We start from the raw sequence: 24812 nt of genomic DNA on the forward strand, positions 1-24812 counted from the left end.
GAATTTATACTATTAGCTCTGGAATTTTAATATGATTAGTATTTTAAAGCTATTTTGTTTTAGTGGTTACCTTGAAAAGTTATAAGTGCCTGAAAGTCTGTGCATTTGCAGTTTGGTATTAGTTTTATTTGTGGTGTGTAAACAGTGTATTTGTTCTTTCTGAATTCTTTGAATGAGGAAGTGAATGTGGGGTATAACATTTGTCAGTGTATTGGCATGGCTGGAAATAAAGAAGTAAACATTCTTTCACAAGTTTAACTTAAAATATGGAGCATAAAAATGGCCCTTAAAATGAAATGGCTGTTAAAGAGAAATTTCTGTAGTCTTTTACGTTTAGGCTCCTCCTTTTGAAGGTCACAGCTTATATTATGCTTTATTATGAGGAATGATAGCTGCTACATTAAAATGTGGGGAACATGTTTTTCCATGATTTATGTAGGGTTTTTACGTATGACTAGATGTAAACACTATTGTACGATTTTCATTTTTTTTTGAGAGAGAGAAATGCTGCCATTTTACTGAGAAAAAACTAAAAAAGAGAAGAATTTTTTTCAGTGTCTTGATAAATTTATTGGTGGAAATCTTTCCCTTTTAATTTAAGAAGTACTCTTATCCTTCTAAAGTTCAGATTTAACTAAATCAAATTTATTTTAATTAAGAAAACTCTTAAGCAACTGTTATTAAAATAGCAAGATTACATACATCAATTCAATATAAATATAATTGCAAATATGAAAATCCTAATTTGTAATCCAATTCTCATTTCTGTGGGCTTTATATAAGAATCTTAGTGGGTGGATGGCGCGGGGCGGGGGGGGTGGGTGCGGGACGCCTGGTTGCCTCAGTCGGTGGAGCATGTGATGCATGATCTCAGGACCTTGAGTTCAAGCCCCAGGTTGGGCTTAGAGTTTACTTTAGAAAAATCTTAGTGAGTGGTTAGGTCTGTTGTGTTGTATATATATAACTCTTTCTAGTGTTGCTCTAAGTTGGATAGTTCATGTATAGCACATAGGATAGTTCAGTGACCCCAATTATCCCATAGCTTCATGATTGAACAATCTGAATCAGAACAGGAAGTGAGCTATAAAGACATCTAAGCAAAGAAAATAGAATGAATCTTCCCTGAAAAAGCAAACAACAACAAAATTCCAAAAAATCTAGCCCACTACCCCATTTACCAGTTAAGTTCCTGTACTGTAGTAGGTTTGGTTTTTGGGTGTTTTTGTTTGTTTGTTTGTTTGTTTTTAAGTCTTTAGTGAGAACTAATTTTTTTTTATTGGCTACCATTCTAACAGGAATTACATGGATTAAATGAAACTGTGTATGAAAAGCCTTGGCAGGCCATTTAGTCAATGTTATTTGAGTCAGAAACATGATGATTTCTTAACCCCATAGCAAATTAAAAAGTGGATTAGTCCAGACACAGTAAGGATCATTGACAGTGGATTTGAAAGTTAAGAGTGATAAACAACAGAATAACAAAAATGTGGCAGTTCAAGCCCATTTAGCATAAAGGTTGATGCCTTATGCACCTAAAACCTGTGAGGCCATCTGGTCATAGTGTGGTAGCTGATTTCCATGATAGCCTGAGTCATCATGTGAAAGTTAAATTTATTTCTTATAAAAAGGAGATGTGCAAAACATTTTAAATTTTTAAAACTAGAAAATAACCAGATTTGGTTATAGAGGTAATCTGCTGAAGAATTCACATTCCATCTTCCTGTAGGAGTGAATAAATTTTTGAATTGGTAAAATTTTTGAATTGGTAAATGTGGAAGGTAAAAAATGGACATGTGCTGGAAGTATCTGACATTTACAATTATCTTCTAGCAAAGAGCAAAACAAACATATTATTAGATAACAAAGTGCTTTAATGATTCAAGTAAGCAGTAAAACTTGTATAGATCTTCTAATTTTTGTTAGTGTTTTTGCTTTGCATCTATTAACTTTTTTTTTTCCTTAGAATGATTCTGTGAAGTATCTAAAGATAAAACCAGAGCATTTCACAGAATGTTTGCCTTGAAAGTATAGTTACAGAATTTAACTCTAATGAAAATAGAGACTCTTAAAGAATTGAATAATAGTTATTTTTGTTTTTATCTTAATTCCAGTTAACATACAGTGTTCTATTCATTTAAGGTACACGATGTAGTGATTCAACAATTTCATACATCACTCTGTTCATCACAAGTGCCCTCCTTAAGCTTTTAACCCCTCTCCCCTCCCCTTTGATAACCGTCAGTTTGTTCTTTATAGTCAAGAGTCTGTTAGAAATGAATAATTTAAGGTATGTAAATGTCAGTGATAGATGTTGGAAGACTTTTCAAACTATACTTTCCCCTATCTTTCTAATATTGTTAATTCCACAATTTTACCTTAAATTCAGTTCTAGAGTTTTCATCATTATGGCCAAATATTTGTCACTGCTGGCATAGTTTACTGTAATTTCATTTTCTTGTATAACCTTTTTTCATGCCTTGTTTTTTCATTTGTTTAGTTTTGTCTAGCAAAATCTTTCTATACCCTCCAGCAGCTCCATAAAATGCTTCCCAGTACAATTTTCCACATGGTCAGATCTGTCAGATAAACTTACCAGTTCTATTTGTTCTTGTAGTCATCTCTTCTGTAGCTGTCTTTCTTCCTGCTTTAGTCTGGATTGTTTTCTCTTTAGGCCTGCTGCAAAGCTGTCATCTTGGGACTTCCCTTAGCTGACATTCTGAGAATTTCTTTCACTTTTGTTGAGTTCCTTTTTTCTGGATCCTATGTGTTCCTTCCTTTTGGTTTATTCCTTCATTTTGGTTTCCTCTACTATTACTGTGGAAGTGTATGTTGGAAATAATTTTTGGGGGCGGGGGATTTTATTTTTACCCTCACGGTTGACTGGCTGTTGAGAGGTTTGTATATTGGAAATCATTTTCCCTCAAAAGTTTGGAGGTGTTCCCATATTGCCTAGCTTCCAGTGTTGATGTTGAGAAATTTGATCTCAAAAAGTTGCTGTGATCTGGGAGATTTCAAACTTTTCATTGAATTTTTAAATTTTAGCTCTCTTTTAAAACAATGTTTTATGAACTCTTGTTCTTTGATCCTGTATTGTAGCATCTTGTTCTTTTTTCATGGGTGTAGCACTTCTGTTAACCTCTTCAAGAATATTAATTATAATTTCTTTGTTTCTTGTATTATTTTTGGTTCCTCTAAAACTTTTTTGTTGTTGTTGGTTTTGGTCTTTTTCTTTTTGTTGGAGGCTTTCTGCAGCTCTCCGTGATCCTTAGCCATTCCTTCATACTCAAGGAACATTCAAAGCTGATTTGAAAGCTCACTGGGCATGCATGAGCATGGCTTAGTGACTAATGAACTCCCATGTTTTATCTTGTTTTTCAAGATTTTATTTTTAAGTAATCTCTACACCCAAAGTGGCGCTCAGACTTAACCTTGCTGAGATCAAGAGTCACATGCTCTACTGACTGAGCCAGCTGGACACCCCTCCCATATTTTATCTTCTTTTCCCTGGGTAGTAGGTGACAAGGTTTTCAATTTCTTCAGATAAAGGTCCTTCATTTTTCTGTCCATCTGTGTAACTGGAATAATGGAGATGAGGGGATTGGCAGAGGTAATAAGTTTAGATGGTAAGACTCTAATGCTGGATCAAGGAAGAAAACTGTAAGTTTCACCATTCAGTTTCTGGATTTTCATTTAGTCTCCCTGTTTTCATATGAATATGTCACTTCTTCCTTTTTCTGTGTGGGATGCACCTGAACCTGGAGCCATTCTGATTCAGTTTTGCTGGAGATCATACCTCTCATTCCCTTAGGAGAGACAGAGAGGGAGGGTGAGAGTGTGTGTGTGTATGGGAGGGGTGGGGGTTGAGTCTGCTCTCCTGCTTCTCCTAGCAACTACAGTTTTTCTTCCTTCCTTCCTTCCTTCCTTCCTTCCCTCCCTCCCTCCCTCCCTCCCTCCCTCCCTCCCTCCCTCCCTCCCTCCCTCCCTCCCTCCCTTCTTTCTTTCTTTCTTTCTTTCTTTCTTTCTTTCTTTCTTTCTTCTTTCTTTCTTTCTTTTCTTTCTTTCTTTCTTTCTTTCTTTCCTTATTATTTTAGAGAGACAGAGTGCAAGTGGGGGAGAAGGGCAGAGGGAGAAAGAATCCCAGGCAGGCTTCAGGGGAGAATCCTGACTCAGGGCTCAATCCCATGACCCTGGGATCATGATCTGAGCCAGATGCTCAACTGACTGAAACCACCCAGGCACCCCTAGCAACTCCAATTTCTAAGCCTTTCTAAGGGTACTGCATAGTAAATAGGATTGTTTGGTATTATCTCTGTAGGACTTAACATTAACCTTCCATTATGCTAAATTGTTTACCATTCTACCATCAGCCGGTTTTCTGCCTTTATACATTGTATTTCAGGTTACAGTTACAGTATCTCCTGGTTACATGAAAGATGGAATTTCTGTTTCTGTTTCTCTCTATTGTTTGGGTATGTTTTTTAAAACTAGATCTTAAATTTTAGCCTTATTTTGATGTGTTCCTATTTTTGTGACATTGATGAAATCACTTAATCTCTTTGAGCCCAACTTATCTGTTTTCTAGAGATACCTTTTTCACAGTGTGGTTGTTAGAGTTACATGAATCTAGCACATAGCACCCATTTATAACAGATCTTAGTTCCTAACTCTTCTTTCCTAACACAACAGAGACATTTCATGTCACTGAACTTGTGGTATAGGTATAACCTGTATAGTTTTTCCACTGGTATCCTGGTTTCTGGGAATTTCTGGTATTTAGTATGGCCTATACTAACTTTTTGAAAGAAATTTTTATTTTCGAGGTGTAGTTATTTTGGTAAATGGTATTTTTCACCATCCTTAAATGAATTAAACTTCCAAGTTACGCATAAACTACTTAAAATAGAGTATTGAAAAAATAAGGATGCTTATTTTGTGCTAGAGTAAAAAGAATTATGAAATATTGTGGCTTACATAAAATCTTTGTGTATGAGATTAGGAGAATCAGTGGTAAAAGTGCATTCTTAACTAAACTAATATTTTTATAACTTCAGACATTTTTATTTTTCAAGGTACATTAATATGTTGTACATATTATTTACTCTTGAACTGTAGATTGAAAAAATTTAGTTTTTTCCTCATGAAAAATTTTTAATTAATACAAAAGAAACCATAACAATATAATGAATTCTGAGTCTACCTTTCACACTGCTTTAACAGTTAACATTTAACACTTCAAGTTTCGTTTCCTTTCCTCCACTTATTTTTATTTTTTGAACTGGTATTTTAAAGCATATTCCCAGCATCTGTCATTTCACCCCAAAATAAGTAGGATAGAAACTTTTTGCATTATGGAACTAATAATGCCTGTAAAGTTTCAACAATGCCTATATGTATGCTTTTGAAGAGTGAAAATCTGCTGTAGTCCCAAACTCATTAATGATTTGGTATATCTCCTTTTGAAGTAGATGTGCGCATATAGATATATATACATATATATACATATTGCTTAACTCCTTTTAAAAAATACTTCTTAAAAAGTTATGGTAAAATATACCTAAAATGTACCATGTTAGTCATTTTTAAGTGTACAACTCAGTGGTATTAAGTACATTCACATTGTTGTGCAACCATCACCACCATTCATCTTCAGAACTTTTTTTATCTTCCCAAAATGAAACTACATACCCATTGAAGAATAACTACCCTTTTTCTCCTCCCCACTAGCCCCAACAGCCCCTGGCAACCACCATTCTACTTTCTGCCTCTGAATTTGACTAAGCATTTCCTCGTATGAGTGGAATCGTAAAGTATTTGTCCATTTGTGGCAGGTTTATTTCACTTAACATAGTGTCTTCAAGATTCATTCATGGTGTCAGAATTTCCTTTTTAAGGCCGAATATTCCATTATAGGTATATACCACATTTTGTTTAAACATTCATCCCTTGATGGACACCTGGTTTCTTCTACCTTTTGGCTTTTGTGAATAATGCTGTGATGAACATGGGTACAAATATCTGTTTGAGTCCCTACTTTCAGTTCTTTTGGGTATGTGCCCTGAAGTAAAACTGCTGGATCATATGGTAATCTTCCAGTTTTTTAAAGGAACTGCCATACTGTTTTCCATAGCAGTTGTACCATTTTATATTCCCACCAGCTGTGCCCCAGGGTTGAGTTAACTATTTAGTATCATCAAAGTAAACCTAAGCAGACAAGGGGCACCTGGGTGGCTCAGTCAGTTGAGCGTCTCTTAATTTCAGCCCAGGTGGTGAGATTGAGCCCCTCCTCGGGCTCTCTGCTGAGTGTGGAATCTGCTTAATAGTCTCTCTCCCTCTGCCACTCTCCCTTGCTTGTGTGTGCTCTCTTCTTCCCTAAATAAATAAATAAATAAGCAAGCAAGCAGATAAAAACCTCCCAATAACATTTATATTGGAGCAGATACTTGTGAAGTCAGTGTGCAGGCAGCCACAACAGCTTAGGAAATAAAATTTGAGGGTTTGGTGGGAGAAAGGAAAGGCATTTGTTGAGTGCTTGTCATGTGCCATGGTATTATCTCAATATTTTTAGATTAAAACTCTGAGTTTTTCTTAGCTCGCTCAGAGTTGCATGGCTAATGTGTAAAGAATTTGGATCAACCCCATCTCTGCAAGAGTCTGAGCCTAACTACACAGTGCTACAGTTAACTTAATTTTTTCCCTTTAGACTGTGATAAACAGGAAGAAGAAAGTGAAGATGAACTTTAAAACTTTTTCCAACTTTTTCTTTTTTCCTGAATTTTTATTATAAAAAAATTTAAGCATACAGAAAAGCTGAGAGAATAACAATGATCTTATGTTGATTTTCCTCCTAGATTCGACAGTTGTTAATATTTTATCATATGTAAGAACGGAATTATTTAAAAGGCATGATAGTTCATTTTTAAAAAAATTTTTTTTTTTAATTTTTTTTTTCAACGTTTATTTATTTTGGGGACAGAGAGAGACAGAGCATGAACGGGGGAGGGGCAGAGAGAGAGGGAGACACAGAATCGGAAACAGGCTCCAGGCTCTGAGCCATCAGCCCAGAGCCTGACGCGGGGCTCGAACTCACGGACCGCAAGATCGTGACCTGGCTGAAGTCGGACGCTTAACCGACTGCGCCACCCAGGCGCCCCTAAAAATTTTTTTAATGTTTATTTTTGAGACAGAGAGAGACAGAGCATGAGTGGAGGAGGGTAGAGAGAGAGAGGGAGACACAGAATCCGAAACAGGCTCCAGGCTCTGAGCTGTCAGCACAGAGCCTGATGCAGGGCTCAAACTCACGAGCTGTGAGATCATGACCTGAGCTGAAGTTGGACACCCAACCGACTGAGCCACCCAGGTGCCCCATGATACTTCATTCTTAAATAGTTCAGCCTTCATCTTAAGTAACCACATAACTAAAATAACATTCTTAAATAGTTCAGCCTTCATCTTAAGTAACCACATAACTAAAATAACATTAAAACATTTAAGAAAATAATCATACAGCCAGTGTGTATTCAAAGTCTTCCAATAACCCCCAATTTCCCCGTTGTACCACAAACACACTACATCTGTTTATCTTAATCTAGAACCGTCCCACTCACATTTTTTTCTTCATGTGACGTTGACGTTTTGTAAAATTTATTTATTTGAGAGAGAGAGAAAGAAAGTGCACGTGCTCACAGGCCAGCAGGGAAGGACAGAGAGAGAGAGAGGGAGAGAGAGAATCTCAAGCAGGCCCTGTGGTCTCAGCACAGAGTCCTTCTTGGGGATTGATCTCAAGAACCATGCGATCATGACCTGAGTCAAAACTGAGTCAGAGGCTTAACCGATTTAGCCACCCAGGCGCCCGAGATTGACTTTTTGAAGATACTAGTTCAACATACCTGTTACCTTGTAGATTTTTTTTTTATATTCATGATTTTTAAACATTTATTTCATTCTGGTATTTATTTATTTTTAAAGATTTTATTTTTAATATCTACACCCATGTTGTAGTGGTATTTAACTTGATTCTTTTTATTTATTATAACCTGGAAGTTAGGTATCAAGATCAAGGCTGATTAAATTCAGATTAACTAGTTTTGGTGAGAATATTTCATAGGCATATTTCATATTATATCCTATCAGGATGCATATAATATCTAGGTTGTGCCGTTAGTAAATTGGTTGAGGTGCCCATTGTCCCCATTATTATAGTTCATTTTTTGTTTGCATTTAGTTTGTAATCTGTGTGTTGATGCTTTGTGAATATCCAGTTTCTCAGTTATTTTTTACCTCATGGCTTCAGTATCAATGATTTCTGCCTGAGTTACCCATTCCATTGGGACTTAAAGAATGATGCCAAACTATTTCTAACTAAAAAATGAATTAGATTTGGGAATGAGGAATTCATAATAAATTGCTACTCTTATATGTCGATTAACATTTGGCAATCTATTTTGATTTGGAGTACCAAAGTAAATAAGTTCATTGGTCTGACTAGAATTTCATGGTAAACACGTTTCTTGAATTCTTAATTCACCATAGTTTGAATTTTGGAAAACTACTTGCAGAATGCTTATAGTTAAAGATTGAGTGTAGTAGTCTAGTTACAATTGGTGATCTGTTACAATATTGGTAACACAGGCCAAAAATAAGAAATTCCTACCAGTCTTTTTAATATAGTAAATATATAATAGTATAGCATGTTAAAAACTATATATATTTCAAAATTATAATCTCAATTACATAATGTTCTCTGTCGACTATTATAAATTAGCCATATACCTATATGAATTCCTGTTTAACTACATTATATCAATGCCTGCAGAACAGGCATCATTATAGTCATCATTTTATGATCTTTGCCTTGTTCTCAGTGATTGAAGGAAAAAAAATACTTTCTTTTTTTTTTTTTTTTTTTAAGACTGAGAGAGCATGAGAGGTAGAGGGAGAGAGAGAGAATCTTAAGCAGGCTCCATGCGCAGCACAGGTGGGGTTGATCTCATGACCCTGTGAGATCATGACCTGAGCAAAATTCAAGAGTCAGATGTACAACCAACTGAGCCATGCAGGTGCCCCTTAAGAAATTAATTTTATCTGTCCTCTTTGCATTGCAAATTTGAGTAGCTACACTTGTTAGCTTTTTTATAGAAAGGGTATACACTTTCTTTAGATATTACTTAAATCAGAACCACTTCAGTGGTTTGACATGTGGAACAATATTCTGAAAAATGGATGTCTCCAGACATTCATTTTCTGGCTAAATCACTGATGAACTTTATACCTTAAGAGGGAGCAAATAGCCACCATTTTTCAATTTACTGCTTTGAGAATGATGAAAATATCAGAATTAGTAAATTCTGTCAGGCTAAGTTGGGCCACAAGCTGATACAATGAGTAATTGGATGCAACTTGAGCTAGAATTTAAGCTTCTTGAGGACAGAAACAATAACAATAATACCAATAGGTAACATTTACAGAACTGTACTCAGCACTTTTATGTGTTTCTCTCTAATTTTAACAACTTCTTTAAAGTTTAGTTAGATATTAGCCTTTTTTAAGTATTGTATGGAAGCTCAGAAAATTTAAGTAACCTGCCAAGGATATTAAATAAACAGGCAATCTAAGTTTTAGATCATTATGTAGTTTGACTTCAGAGCCCCAGCTCTACGCTATTGTGCAAACTGGGTTAATGTTTTTAAATCTCCTTCATCCAGAATTGCACCTTACATTGTGAGCTAGTTTACCAAATAACCAGACTTTGAAAGAAGAATAGGACTTAGGTAAATGGAGATGATGGAGACAGGCTTATTAGGGGGAATGGTGTGAGCAAGATTGTAGAGACAGAAGCAGAAGTGTGGATGGCATGTTCAGTAGTCTGTGAATAGAACCATTCAGCTGGGATTGGTGATTTTGTACAAAGTTGGGAAATAACACTGCATGCCAGTTGAAAGTTTGCCATGATATGCCTTCTATTTGCCAGGATAAGGAGTTCAGACTTCATTCTGTGGGCAACAGCAAGGCACAGTTTTTTGGGTTTTTTTAATAGAGTGATAATTTATTCAGATTCGTATTTTAGGAATATTGATTTGTTAGCACTATGTAGGATGAATTGGCTGAGACAAAAATTAGAGACAGGGATATTGGAGACTACTTTAGTAGTAAAGTGAAGTGATTTTAGTAGTAAGATGATTGGAACTCCTGGACATGGAAAGGAAAAGGTGTGTGTGTGTGTGTGTGTGTGTGTGTTGTAAGTTTATTTATTTATTTTGAGAGAGTGCTAGCAGGGCAGGGGCAGAGAGAGTAGGGAGAGAGAATCCCAAGCAGGCTCCTTGTTGTCAGCGCAGAGCCTGACACAGGGCTCCATCTCACAAATTGTGAGATCATGATCTGAGCTGAAATCAAGAGTCAGACACTTAATTGACTGAGTCAGACACCCCAGAAAAGATTTTGAAAGGGAATGTATGATAGGGCTTCATAAATACAAATATGTAGCAACAAAGGATTTATGTATTTAATTTTATTGTTTCAGATGGAGAAAATAAGCATATCATTGAAAAAATGTGGGTAAGCTTGCAGGAGACCTGGTTGGAAATGATGTATATAAGTTTGAGATACAATCAAGTACCTTATGTTAGAGTTCTTAACACATGAAGCTCCAATTAGTGGTGAGTCAATGTGTAAGGTTTAAAAATTAAAAAGAATTTTTTTTAATGTTTATTTTTGAGAGAGAGACACACAAAGCATGAGCAGGGGAGGGACAGAGAGAATGAGAGAGAAAGAATCCACAGCAGGCTCCAGGCTCTGAGCTGTCAGCACAGAGCTCTGGCGCAGGGCTCAAACCCATGAACTGTGAGATCATGACCAGAGCCAAAGCTGGATGCCCAACCGACTGAACCACCCAGGCTCCCCTAAAGTTTTAAAATGTTTAGGAGATTCTGTTCAGTGAGTGTGTGTATGTTTCAGTATTGTGTATGTGGAGGGGAACATTTTAGAAGTCACTGATAGTAGCAGATAACAACCACTGGTTTTTTTGTGAGGAACAAATAATTTCAGATCCTGTCTTAGTTCTTAGGTAACCAGCTGTTCACAGCCTTTAAAAGGGCTCTAAAAAAAATCAAGATTAGACATGGTCTAACAATTTAACAATTTATCTCACATTTGTCCTCTGTCTTCCGGCCTCCCCCACCATTTTTCTTATCTCTTTCCTTATCTTAGTATTTGGTTTAGTTTGGGGCTCTTTTACAGTACTCTTCTCTGACTTTGCTAATCTCCTTGTTGGTTTTCTAATGTCTGTTGTTAGCACTCCCCAAATCTTAGTTTAGTTTGGAGTTTTAGATCCATAGATTCAACTGCCTCCTTGACATAATCCCTATTAGATACTCTGTAGAGCTGTAAAATTAATATGTTCAAAACTCATAGCCTTCCTTACTCAAATTTGTCTTGCTGTGTATGTTCTTTATCTCAATGCCATCATATATCTAGTGGCTCAAGCTTTAAAACTGGATTCTACACTTTACCTTTGTCTAACCTGTAGCCAAGTCTTGTCAGTTCTAATCACTATCTTTCATATCTGTGTCCTTTCACTGTCCTTTCTAGTCTTAGTTCAAATTACCATTATCTCTACCCTAGATCATTATATAACTGCCTCTTTATTGGAATCCCTACTTCAGGTCTGTGATCTTTCAATTCGTTCTTCATGCTACAGCCTTAAGTGATAACTAGAGATCTGAATGCATATGTGATCATGTCACTTTTCTCTTTACGACATGATGTTCAAATCCCAAAATGTCTTCCAACTCTCTGAATGATCATATTCTTGTTTAGCTCTTCAGCTTCTCCTCAGTGCTCCTTGCTGCCTAGGACTTTCTGTACCCATTATTCTACCCTCCCTAGTTCCACATTTCTACTGCACCTAGCTAATGACTACACTCATCTATCAGGACTCCACATGAAAGGAAGGCCTTTGTTATTCTCTAGATTAGGTTAGGTCCCCTTGCTGTCTCTTCCCATGTCACCTTGCACTTCTTCTATCTTCTTCACTTCATTTTAATCAATTAATTGTCTTCTTCACTAGACATAACCTGTGAAAACTGGGGGCTGTGGTTCTCTTCTTTTTAGGTCAGGGTACCTCTGGGTCCTCAATAACTATTTGGGAAATGAGTGAGTAATACTACGTGTCAGCCCTTTCTGCCTGCTCAGAAGAGATGTCTGTCTGCCTGTTATTTAGGAAAGTTTGGGCACGTATTTCCAACTAAGAACAGCAGAAAAGTGATAACGGGATGAGATGTTGACCAGCAACTCACAGACGATGGTTAAATTGTCAAGTGAGTACAAAAGGCAGGTATTAAGGGCACAGGAACTAGAAAGACTCTGTAGATGATACTAAATTGTATTGTGTTTGACTCAGCTTGAGTTACCAGAATTGACATTTTATATACTCTAATGTCAAACAAATGAAGCTTATCAATACATTACCCAAAGAGGATATTTTACGGTTTTAATCTGCATGTGTTTACCATATCTGTAATGGCATTATAAATGGAAATCCTCTTCCAGATTGTCAAAAAAGTTGAATCCTACACTGTCTTTTTCATGTTTGGTGTCTTTCATTTAGCATATTCCTTTTTTGAGATTTATCAGTGTTGTTGCAGTAATCATTCCTTTTATTTTTATTATTTATTTATTTATTTATTTATTTATTTATTTAGAGAAAGAGTGTGAGCAGGGGAGGGACAGAGGGAGAGAATCTTAAGCAGATTCCACACTCAACACAGAACATTGGACTCCATCTCATTCATGACCCCAGGGATCACGATCTGAGCCAAAATCAAATTTGGACACTTAACTGACTAAGCCACCTAGGCAGGCACCCCTCATTTCTTTTATTTCTGAGTAGTTCATTGCATAGAGATACCACAGTTTGTTTTTTCATTTCACCATTGATGGACATTTAGATTGTTTCTGGTTTTTGGGTTTTGTTTCTGCTACAATTGTTCACAGACAAATCTTGTAGTAGATGTATTTTTCATTCTCTTGAGCAAATATCTAGAAATGGGATCACTGGGTTGTATGCTAAGTTTATGTTTAACTTCATAAAAAACTGCCATACTTTTCTAAAGTTGCTGTACTTTTTTCACACCCGCCAACTTTTGATGTCAGTTTACTAAATCTTAGTCATCCTAGTGGGTGTAGCAGTATTTCATTGCAGTTTTAATTTGCAGTTCCCTAATGACTACTGATGTTGAACATCGTTTATGTACTTATTTTCCATCCTTGTCTCTTGTTTGGTGAAGTATCTGTTCAGATTATCTGTTATTCTTATTTTCAAATTGTGAGTGTTCTTTATTCTGTGTACAAGTTCTTTATCAGATATGTATTTCATGAATGTATTCTCCCATTCTGTGAATTTTCAGTCTCTTAATGTTGTCCTTCACACTTTTTCATAGCAGAAGAATTTAATTTTGATGAAGTCCACTTTATAATTTATTTATTTTTTGTATGGAATGTGCTTTTTGTGTCTTAACTGAGAGGGCTTTGCCTAACCCAGAATCACAAGGGTTTTTCTCCTATGTTTCCTTTTAGATACTTTATAGTTTTAGGTTTTACCTTTAGGACTATAGTGCATTTTGAAAACTTCTGTATTTGAGGTTTGGATCAAAGTGCCCTTATTTTTATTTTTCCTTCTTGCTTAACTTGAGAATTATTTTGTAAAGTCCACTCTCCCAACCCACTAATCACTTAGGGTGTTTCATTAAATTTGTTGATTAAATTAAGGGCAGATTTTAATTACAGAATTTTCTTTATATTCAAAAGTTACATGTATGTTTTGGGGCACCTAGGTGGGTCAGTTGGTTAAGCATCCACCTTCGGCTCAGGTCATGATCTCGTGGTTCATGACTTTGAGCCCTGTGTTGGGCTCTGTGCTGATAGCTCAGCCTGGAGCCTGCTTTGGATTCTATGCCTCCCTCTCTCTCTGCCCCTTTCCTACTCATGCTCTGTCGCTCAAAAATAAACGTTTAAAATAAAAAAAGGGGGGCACCTGGGTGGCTCAGTCATTTTGAGCATCTGACTTCGGCTCGGGTCATGATCTCAGGGCTTATGAGTTCAAGCCCCGTGTCGAGCTCTGTGCTGACAGCTTGGAGCCTGGAGCCTGCTTCAGATCTGTGACTTCTCTCTGTCCCTCCCGGGCTCACACTCTGTCTCTCAAAAATAAATATTAAAAAAAAAATTTAAAAAGTTACATGTATGTCTTTACCTACCCTTATATTCTTTTTTTTTTCTTTTAATATTTATCTCTGAGAGAGAGATAGAGGTGTGAGTGGGGGAGGGGCAGAGAGAGAGGGAGACACAGAATCTGAAGCAGGCTCCAGGCTCTGAACTGTCAGCACAGAGTCCAGTGCGGGGCCCAAACTCACAAACCGTGAGATTATGACCTGAGTGTACTGATTTTTAATACAGATTATGAGTTTTCATCTGGCATTTTATTTTATTTTGGGGAGTTTCTTCCAGATTGTTACTGGTATATAAGAAAGCTTTTGGGTTTTCTACATACACTTAGTAGTTGGGTATGTAAGTATATAATAGTGAAAGGCTACCAATTCTTCATAATCAGGAACAGTTGAATTACAGTATGATACTTAGTAATACTCAGGAAGTTATGGTACTCTTTGTGGTACTTCAAGCATTGTGTTTGTCATTGAAATCTGAGATCTCTATTAGCACGGTATAACTATTCAGCTTGACAAATATTTTTAGTGCTTAGGTGCTGTGGTAGGTTTTAATAAAATGACAAAATCAACAATATAAAGCTTCTGCCTTCAAGTACCTTAATCTAGCAAGATACTAGAAAAAGTAATTATTAGTGCAGTAAGTTGAATACCACAAGACAAATGGAAAGTAGAGGTAGTACTGGTGGAAATGCAGGTAGGCAGGGAGGATGGGATTTTTGAGCGAATCTTTGAAGGATAGTGTGGTAGGATTTCAGTAAAGAGATGAAGGAATTTAGGTGGAGAGCTTTATTTGAAGTGTAACATTCATAGAATTGGATAGGAAAACACCTATACAATGTCATAAAACAAAGAAGGAAATAATTTCTAGATATTTGATTCTCTTTGTAGCTCTGACATTATATATTGCTAAACATCTTTATTTTAGCTCTTCACTCTTATTTTTGAGAGAGAATGTGTGCGTGCATGCACAAGTGGCAGAGGGGTGGGGGTGGGGGGGAGAGAAAGAAAGAACAGAAAGAAAAAAGAAAATCTTAAGTAGGCTCCATGCCCAGTATCGAGCCTGACATTGGGGCTCTATTTCACGACTGTAGATCATGACCTGAGTCCAAGTCAAGAGTCTGACGCTCAACTGACTGAGCCACCCAGGTGCCCCATAACTTTTTAAAATTTAGAACTTTAATTGGTTGCATGAAAAAACATAAGCATATATAATAAAAGCAATGATTCCCGTATATGCTGTTATCATTATCCAAAAAGAACTATATAGTTTACTGTTTGCATTATAGAATATAGTTTTAATTAAATAAAGTAATTGTGTAATGTTGACTTAGAGGTCTAGAATGCCCCTGGTTGTATGTGGGTCACATTTTATATGACAGCTGTAGTATAAAATTCAATGAATACAGTGATTTAATTTATAATCTAGATACCAAATATAATGTCTCACTACTTTATATCTTTCTTTTATAATATATAGAGAGGAGAGGAAGTATTTACTTCTGTTTTAGAAGCAGGTCTTCCTGGTAGATTAGTGAAGAAAACCTGACCTGAAAATTTTAATTATGGTACAAGGAGGAGCCCAGACCACTATTTCATGTTATGCCTGGTTTGGCTTTCATGTAGGTACATCTATATTAATTTTTTTGTTCTCCTTTTAGGGATTGTATTCTTGTGATTATTACTATACTATTACTATACTATTATTATTTTGTCAGTGTATGCATATTACTAAATGCTTTCCTAATAATCTATTTATATTTAATGATGATAGCTACTTTTGTCAAGTGCCTGCAATATAAACTGGGGATAGTTGGAAATAATGCATATGTTGCCTTTAATCCTCATAAAAAGTCTAAAAAGATAAGTGCTGTGATCTTTAACAATTGAGAATACTGAGGCACAACGTAATTAGTAAGTAATTTGTGTCAGTGAGTGGCAGAACTGGAAATTAAATATGTCTAATTACAAAGCTTGAGTTATTTCCAACATATTACAGTACATTTAGAGTTTCTTAATACACAGCTGTCTTAAACTATATCATTTTCAACATTCTCTTCCTTGTTTTTTTGGTCTCAGTATGTTAGCCAAAGCAGCCTGCCTTTCCCTGAATAGTAAGAGATAAGTATTGTACAATCTGAACTTCCTCATAATATGTTCAGGCAGAAACGTTTTTTGCATTACTGTACAAAATATAGGACATTGTTGCTGTATGAGTCATTATACTAAGTTTTTTCCCCTTCATAAGAAAATAGAAGCACAGAATTGGGGAACACTAGAAGAGAAAGGGTCATCAGAGCTCAGTGAGCAGAATCCCCTGATTTGCAAGTACAAGCAGCAGAAGCTTGCAGCCCTCTCACAGGTTAGCAGTTCCCAAGTCCTTCGGTTCTTACTTACTGGAACTGCACAAGTCTTTCACATCTCAGGGTTCATAACATGTAGCAGTTTTTACAATTAGGTCCATGAAGACCTTTCACTCTTTTAGCATTTTCCCCTCACTATGGATGAGCAGACAACTCCAGAGGAGGCATCAGGTATTTTAAATACCATCTGCCTCATGCCTGTCACATCTCAGCCATCCTTTAATTGGAAAGGAAGGTTTTCTTCTTTGCCTTCCAAGTTTCTGAAACCCATTTCTATGTTATTCCTTCCCCTATAATGTTACTATATCCTTATGAAGATGTAGTGCGGAAGAGGTAGAAGTGGTGCTGCTTCCATGTGCAGGTTTAAGTTAGGAACTATCTACAATTAGCTAAATTCAATGAAACATTCGTGGCCAAAGAATTATTATATGTTTTTGGTTTTCTTTCCTATAGTGTAGTAATAGGAGCTTTTAACTCCTATTGGATCTGTTTGGGAGTTTTCCTAGTTGTGCCACTCAGTCTCTGTCCATGAGAACATCTTATCTGCTCTGAGCCCTGACTTTTATTCTCTATAAAATGAGGAGAATAAGTGAAATCTTTAATTTTTTCCTATGAAAAAAACTAATTTTGTGGAAGACTTTCTGGCAACTGTCCCGCTTCAACACTATCTTATTGATTTTTGTCAGAGCTCTATTTTTTTATTACTTATTTTTAGAGTCATATAAAATACTGATAAAAGCATTTACTTTCTTAAATTATATCACAGTTTCTCTAATTTGTCCTCTGCTGCTTTCTTAAATGATTCAACAAACACTTACTGCCTGCCATATGTTTGGTATTGTGTAGGGGAATGCAGAGAGAAAAGTTGTTTGTATTTCTTTCCTTCAAGATTTATAATTTAATTGGAAAGATTATTAGCTGCAATGTAAGAGACACTTTGTATTGTTACTCGTCTTGTTTCTGTTTCTGCGTGTTGCTTTTTTTTTGGGGGGGGGTCTTCTCTGATTGCTTCAGATGATTATTGGTATTAATTTGCTCCTACTTATATTAACCCTTTTTCTTTTGCCCTCTGGAATCCTCATTCATTTTTAGCATCAATTATGTGCAAAATACTATTCTGGGTTCTATAGAAGACAACAAAGATACATTAGATATGATAACCAAGAAAGAGTGTATAATCCAACAGAGCAGATAAAAAAGGTACACAAACAGAATTCAAATCATAAGAGAGGGAGAAGAAGGCAGTGGTCATTTCAAGTTGAAGGGGTCAAAGAGTCCTTAATGAAAAGCTGAATTTCAGGTAGATTCTTGCAGAATGTGTAGGATTTTGGTCAACAAGAATTGGGATGGGCAAAGGCATCCTAACTAAATGGTATTAACAAAAATATTGGAGTAAGTTGTAGTAATGAATCAGTCTGGAATCTTGTGTAGATATACATGTGGTTGAAGGTAGAAGAAATTAAAATGTGTCTTGAATATGTAGATTCTTGAATGGCATACTGTGGGAATTTTCTCTTTTTATGTAGGGTGGTTTTGTTCATTTGTTTAAAGTAGAAGAGAGTGACATGATTGACTGTATTTTCAAGGAATATTTTTTGGTCACTGCTGAGTGGATTGGTGGAGAGAGAAACTGTAAGTAGGAAGATCACTTGTTTCAAAAGATAAGTAATCTATTATGGTAATGGTTATGGAAAGGGAAAGGAAGATAGACATATATCAATGGAAAAATAGACTGAACTGAGAAAGTGATTTAATGTTAGGGAAAGTTATTATATATAATATATTATATATGTTATTATATTATATATAATATGTTATTGTATATAATATTATAACGTTAAGGAAGTATTATAAAGGTTTTTGAGAATTTTTTGAATTTGGATGTTGGAGGATGTTGTGCCATTAACATAAACAAGGAATTAAAAGGAGAGCTTGAACTTTATTTATATGAGAAAGATGGTAATTTTAATGTTAAGTATTTCTTTTTTTTTTTTTTTTAAGATTTAAAAACATTTTTAAGTAATCTCTTTACCCAGTGTAAGGCTCAATCTAACTCACAACCTTGAGATTGAGTCACATGCTCTGCTAACTGAACCAGCCAGGCATCCCCAGTTGTTAAATACTTCTTTTTTTTCTTTTAATAGTTTTATTTTATTTTATTTTTATTTTGAGAGAGTGAGCGCCAGCAGGGAAGAGGGGCAGAGGGAGAGAATCTCAAGCAGGCCCCATGCTTAGCATGGAGCCCAGTGTGGGGCTTGATCACATGACCCTGGGATCATGACTTGAGCTGAAAGCAAGAGTCTAGTGCTCAACCTGCTGAGCCACCCAGGCACCCCCCCAAGGTGTTAAATATTTCTTATGGAAATAAGTGGTAGAGCTTGGCCAAGAGGCTGAGTTGAGATATTAGTCTGAGGATTCATTTACCTAAAGGTTATAGTTTGAATCACAGGAATGCATTTTCTTCAATGGAAAAAGAAGAGAGAAAGAAGCATGCCCAAGGTAGATCCTAATGAGAATGTGTGAGTTTTGATGATAGGATCGTGAGTTACTGAGTAGACAGGATAGTGCAGTACCACTGAGACTTAGGGAGGAGTTTTGAAGAAGAGGTTAGTAATGTCTTTTGCAGTAAGGACCAAGAAAAAAGGGCTGAGAAGGTATTGCTCCCTTTTTTACTATATCCTTTATCTTTTTCTTTCCATTTTTGTAATGTTACCTTCCCTTCTACTTCCCCACTTAAATTCTGTATTATTTCTCTTTTTCTTCTATTTATTGCTTATTTTCAGATCTATTCCTAGCTATACTTACTGCTGTCTGGGGAAGGTGTTTAAGGAGATCAGTGTTGTTGTTCAGACTAACTGATTTCATAGACTGTATTATTACAGTGTGAATCATGGCACATACCCAAAGCAGGAAAAACTCATAGCGTGAAGCCTATTTTGAGGTTTGTGGTACAAGAATGTATTGTAACTGAAGTTTCAGTAGAAAATTCTACCAACACTCCTTAAGAACAGGTAGTGTGGAGGGGCTCCTGGGTGGCTTAGTCGGTTAAGCGGCCGACTTCGGCTCAGGTCAGGATCTCACAGTCCGTGAGTTCGAGCCCCGCGTCGGGCTCTGTGCTGACCGCTCAGAGCCTGGAGCCTGCTTCAGATTCTGTGTCTCCCTCTCTCTCTCTGACCCTCCCTCGTTCATGCTTTGTCTCTCTTTGTCTCAAAAATAAATAAATAACAAAACAAAACAAAAAGAACAGGTAGTGTGGATTTTTATGACACTTTATTTTTTTATTTTATTAATATTTATTTATTAATTAATTAATTTATTTATTTAGAGAGAAAGAGTGCAAGTGAGGGAGGGGCAGAGACACACACACACACACACACACACACACACACACAGAATCTGAAGCAGGCTTCAGGCTCTGAGCTGTTAGCACAGAGCCTGACACAGGGCTCAAACTCAGGGACCACAAGATCATTAAACTGAGCTGAAGTCGGATGCTTACCTGAACCACCCAATGCCCCTATTTTATTTACTTTTTTAATGTTTGTTTATTTTTGAGAGAGAGAGAGCATGAGCGGGAAGGGGACAGAGAGGGAGACACAGAACTTGGAGTGGGCTCTAGGCTACACGCTATTAGCATAGAGCATGACACTGGGCTCAAACTCCCAAACCATGAGATCATGACCGAAGCCAAAGTCGGGTGCTTAACCGACTGAGCCACACAGGTGCCCCTGTTTTTTACTTTTAATTATTATTTGTTAATGTAAGCTCTATGCCCATGGGAGGAGTTGAACTCAAGACCCTGAGATCAAGAGTTTACTGAGTAAGCCAGCCAGGCACCCCTCTGACAACGTCTTTAAAAAAAAAAAAAAATCTAATGAATCTACATGAAGATCCTTCTTTATACAGAATTCTGTGGTTTAATGAGTCATTTATGGGATTTCTCTCTTTTCCTTAAAAGCTATTAAATCTAACAAGTAGTACATGCATATATACATATTGAGAATAGATGTATAATTGCATCATATTTTCTCCTTTTGTTCTTTTTGTTAACTATAACATAACCTTGAGATAATGTATATAAAGTGAAGTAGAAATACACTTGAACAATTTTAATGAAGTAAGGAATTTGGAAAAAGTAACATTATTTTCATGTGTGTTTGTGTGTTAGGTTACATAGTCACTCTTTTATTTTGAAGTTTTTTTTTTTCTTATTTCTTTCCTTCTGATGCACCTTGAGTGATTCTAAATCTTTTAAAAAGTTTTTTTTTTTTAATGTTAATTTATTTTTGAGAAAGAAAGAGACACAGAATGCGAGCAGGGGAGGGACAAAGAGAGAGGGAGACACAATGCAAAGCAGGCTCCATCCAGGCTCTGAGCTGTCAGCACAGAGCTCAACACAGGGCTCAAACCCCTAAGCCATGAGATCAGGACCTGAGTCAAAGTTGGATGCTTAACTGACTGAGCCACCCAGGTGCTCAACTGTAAACCCAGTTAAAAAAAAAATTGTCTAAACATGAAATTATCAATTCTTCTTTCAGGAAAGAGATGTATGCTAACAACTTAATTACATAAGTATAAATATGAATCCCTTTCTGATTTCTAAATTTCAGATAATTTAGAATTACCTAAAATAAGAATCAAGAGTTCCTTTTGGAGCACCTGGGTGGCTCAGTTGATTAAGCGTCTGACTCTTGATCTCAGCTCGGGTCATGATCTCACGGTTTGTGAGTTCAAGCCCCGCATCAGGCTCTGCACCGTGCAGAGCCTACTTTGGATTCTGTCTCTTCTTCTTTCTGCCATCCCCCGCTTGTGCGTGCGTGCATTCTCTCTCTCTCTCTCTCTCTCTCTCTCTCTCTCTCTCTCTCTCTCCCCCTCAAAATAAATAAATAAATAAATAAATAAATAAATAAATAAATAAATAAATAAAATTTTTTTAAAGTTCTTTTGTTCCTTCCATAGGAGCAAACCTGTTAGGTATTTTGTGTTCTTCCTTCCAGATTTTTTTCAGTGCATTTACATATGTACATGTGTACATATACATGCACAGAAAAGAATATGTAGCCTATTTTCAAAAGCCTAAATATTATACCACTTTTGTGCAACTTGCTCTTTTTATTTAACAGTGTCTTGGAACTCTGTCCATTACATAGAGTGAAATTTATCTACACATGCACACAAACTGCATGTGTCTGTGTTATGTATGCATGTGTAGTTGACACACAATGTCACATTAGCCTCATGCACAAACCTGTGTGTGTCTGTGTATTTGACTATGGTTGACATACAATGGCACTTTGGCCTCAGGTGTACAAAATAGTGATTTGACAGTTTATACATATGCTGTGATCACCACAAGTGCAGCCACTGTCTGTCCCATAAATATGGAATGCTTCATGAATTTGCATGTCATTCTTACTTGGGGGCCATGCTAATCTTCTCTGTATCATTCCAATTTTAGTATATGTGCTGCTGAGGCAAGTAAGCACTATATTTCTTTCTTACAATTAAGTTTTTCCTTTATAAATTTAGATAAATATAAGTTTTATTAAGCTTTCAATTTTGGAATAGCTTTACATTTATAGAAAAATTTTCTCTTGAAATTTTCTCACTTTCTCTTGTTCTTGAAATTTTATATTTGTATGATACATTTGTCACAATTAATGAATGAATATTGATACATTATCATTAACCAAAGTACATACTTTATTCAGGTTTCCTTAGTTTTTACCCAGTGTCCTTTTTTAAAAAAGTTTATTGGGGCACCTGGGTGGCTCAGTTGGTTAAGTGTCTAACTCTTGATTTTGGCTCAGGTCATGATCTCGCATTTCGTGGGCCCGAGCCCTGCATTGACAGCTCAGAGCCTGGAGCCTGGTTCAGATTCTGTGTCTCCTTCTCTCTCTGCCCCTCCCCCACTGGCGCTGTCTCTGTCTCTCAAAAATAAATAAATGTTAAAGAAAAAATTTTTTAAGTTTATTTTTGAGAGAGGGAGGGAGAGTGAGTGGGTGAGGGGCAGAGGGAGAGGGAGAGAGAGAATCCCAAGCAGGCTCTGTACTGTCAGCATAGAGCTGGCATAGGGCCAGATCTCATGAATTGTGAGATCATGACCTGAGCCAAAATCAGAAGTCATATGCTAAACTGACTGAGCCACCCAGATGCCCCCCATAATGCCTTTTTTTCTGTTCAGGGATCCCACCCAGGGTACCACGTTACATTTAGTCATTATGTCTATTTAGGCTCTTCTTGGCTACAGCAATTGCTTAGATTTTTCTTGCTTTTGATTATCTTGATAGTTTCAGGAGTACTGGTCAGGCATTTTATAAAATGTCCCTCAATTGGGATCTGTCTGATGTTTTTCTCACGACTGGAATGGGGAGATGGGTTTTTGAAAGGAAGGCCATGACTTTGTAAATTTTAAAAATAAAATTTAATCTAAAAAATCAAATCGGGATGCTTTGGTGGCTCAGTTGGTTAAGTATTCAACTCTTGATTTCTGCTGAGGTTATGATTTCACAGTTTATGGGATCGAGCCCCACACTGGGCTCTGTGCGGGTGTGGAGGCTTCTTAAGATTCTCTCTCTCTCTCTCTCTCTCTCTCTCTCTCTGCCCATCCCCTGCTCTTGCTGTCTGTTTCTCAAAAAATAAAAATTTTTAAAATTAAATACTGAAAGGTTTATAATGAGAAATGGCCCTAACTCTTTGCATTCCCTACCCCTACCCCCAGTTGTTAACTCTTTTAGTTCTCATCATTTAATTCCAAATTTCTGAATAAAATGCTCATAGTGCCTTTTATTTTTTGACTGATCGGTTTTAGACACACTATATTTCATTCTTGTTAAGGGTAATAAGAATTTAGCACTTTTATAACCTAGCTTCTTTCCTAACCAGTAATTTCATAAAACTTAAAGTGCAATAATAGTGCCTATTATGACTTTGCAAATACTGTTCAATGCAAATCAGAGATCCTTTTCTGTATGGCCTTCTGGATTTTCGTAATAGTTAAAAATGGCCTTTCTTTCCATACATATTGGTCCCTGACTTACAGTGACTTGGAATTTTTTGACTAGATGATAGTGCAAAAGTGATATAATTCAGTAAAAACTATATTTTTGAATTTTGATCTTTTCCCAGGGCTAGCAATATGTGGTAGGGTACTCTCTGGTGATGCTGGGTGTGGCAGTGAGGTGAACTCCCCATCAACCATGGAGTCATGAGGGTTAACAACCCATATGCTTACAACCATTCTGTCTCCATACAGCCATTGTGGTTTTCACTTTCAGTGAAATATTCAATAAATTACTTGAGATATCCAACACTTTATTATAAAATAGGCTTTGTGTTGGATGATTTTGTCCAACTGTAGGCTAATGTAAGGGTTCTGAGCATGTTTGTTAAATTAGGTGTATTAAATGCATTTCTGACTTAATGAAAAAAATGTTTCTTTTGTTTTTTTTTTAAACATTTATTTATTTTTGCAAGAGTGAGAGAGCAGGAACAGGGTACGGGCAAAGAGAGAGAGGTAGATACAGAATCTGAAGCAGGTTCCAGGTTCTGAGCTGTCAGCACAGAGCCCTCTGTGAGGCTCAAACCCATGAATTGTGAGATCATGATCTGAGGCCAAAGTCGGACACTTAACTGTGAACCATGGTTGGTGAACCACCGACACCCCAGTATTTTCAATTTACAATGAAAGTGTTTATTGGGACGAAATCCCATTACAAGTCCAGGAAGTTCTATTTATATGTATTGGCATCTTCATTTTCTGCCCTATTCTTTGTGTTCTGTGGTAAGAGATAATCTGGCAATTCCCTTTTATTCTTGGAGGTGGTTTCTGCAGTGCTCTATACCTGAACTGGTTATCGTTTAAGCCAACTACACAGTTTTCATACTGATACTTTCTTGTGTGCCTTCCTGTGGTGAGTCTCCTGTTTCCTTGGTCTCATGCCGTTTTCCTTTTCCTTCTTTGTTTACTCCTTAATTTACTTAAGCGTATCCTAAGAAAGGGGGTGTGTGTGGTAACAATGTTTGAATTTTTGCTTGTGTGATCATGTCTTCCTTTGTACTTGGTTGATAGTTTGGCAGATCCTATAATTCTAGGTTAAACATTACTTTCATTCAGCATTCTGAAGGCACTTGTCGTCCTATTGCTTTCTACAATCTACTATTGTGTTGAGTTCCACGCTGTTATCTGATCTTTTATGTGAGATCTGGTTTTGTTTTGTGTTTTTTTTAAATTCCT

The 24812-nt window shown here is 36.5% G+C and overlaps 1 protein-coding gene and 1 non-coding gene across 2 annotated transcripts in view; one reads left to right on the top strand and one right to left on the bottom strand.

Annotated features, from left to right (window-relative positions):
• Positions 1–24812, top strand: part of RSBN1L (round spermatid basic protein 1 like) — a 67912-nt gene that overhangs the window by 1865 nt on the left and 41235 nt on the right. The gene's annotated exons all lie outside the window — the stretch shown is intronic.
• Positions 21952–22062, bottom strand: LOC122488779. The gene has a single exon (XR_006298702.1). It is a non-coding gene; the product is annotated as a U6 spliceosomal RNA (small nuclear RNA).

This window comes from Prionailurus bengalensis, chromosome A2 (genome assembly GCF_016509475.1).
Source record: "Prionailurus bengalensis isolate Pbe53 chromosome A2, Fcat_Pben_1.1_paternal_pri, whole genome shotgun sequence".
Classification (NCBI taxonomy): Eukaryota; Metazoa; Chordata; class Mammalia; order Carnivora; family Felidae; genus Prionailurus; species Prionailurus bengalensis.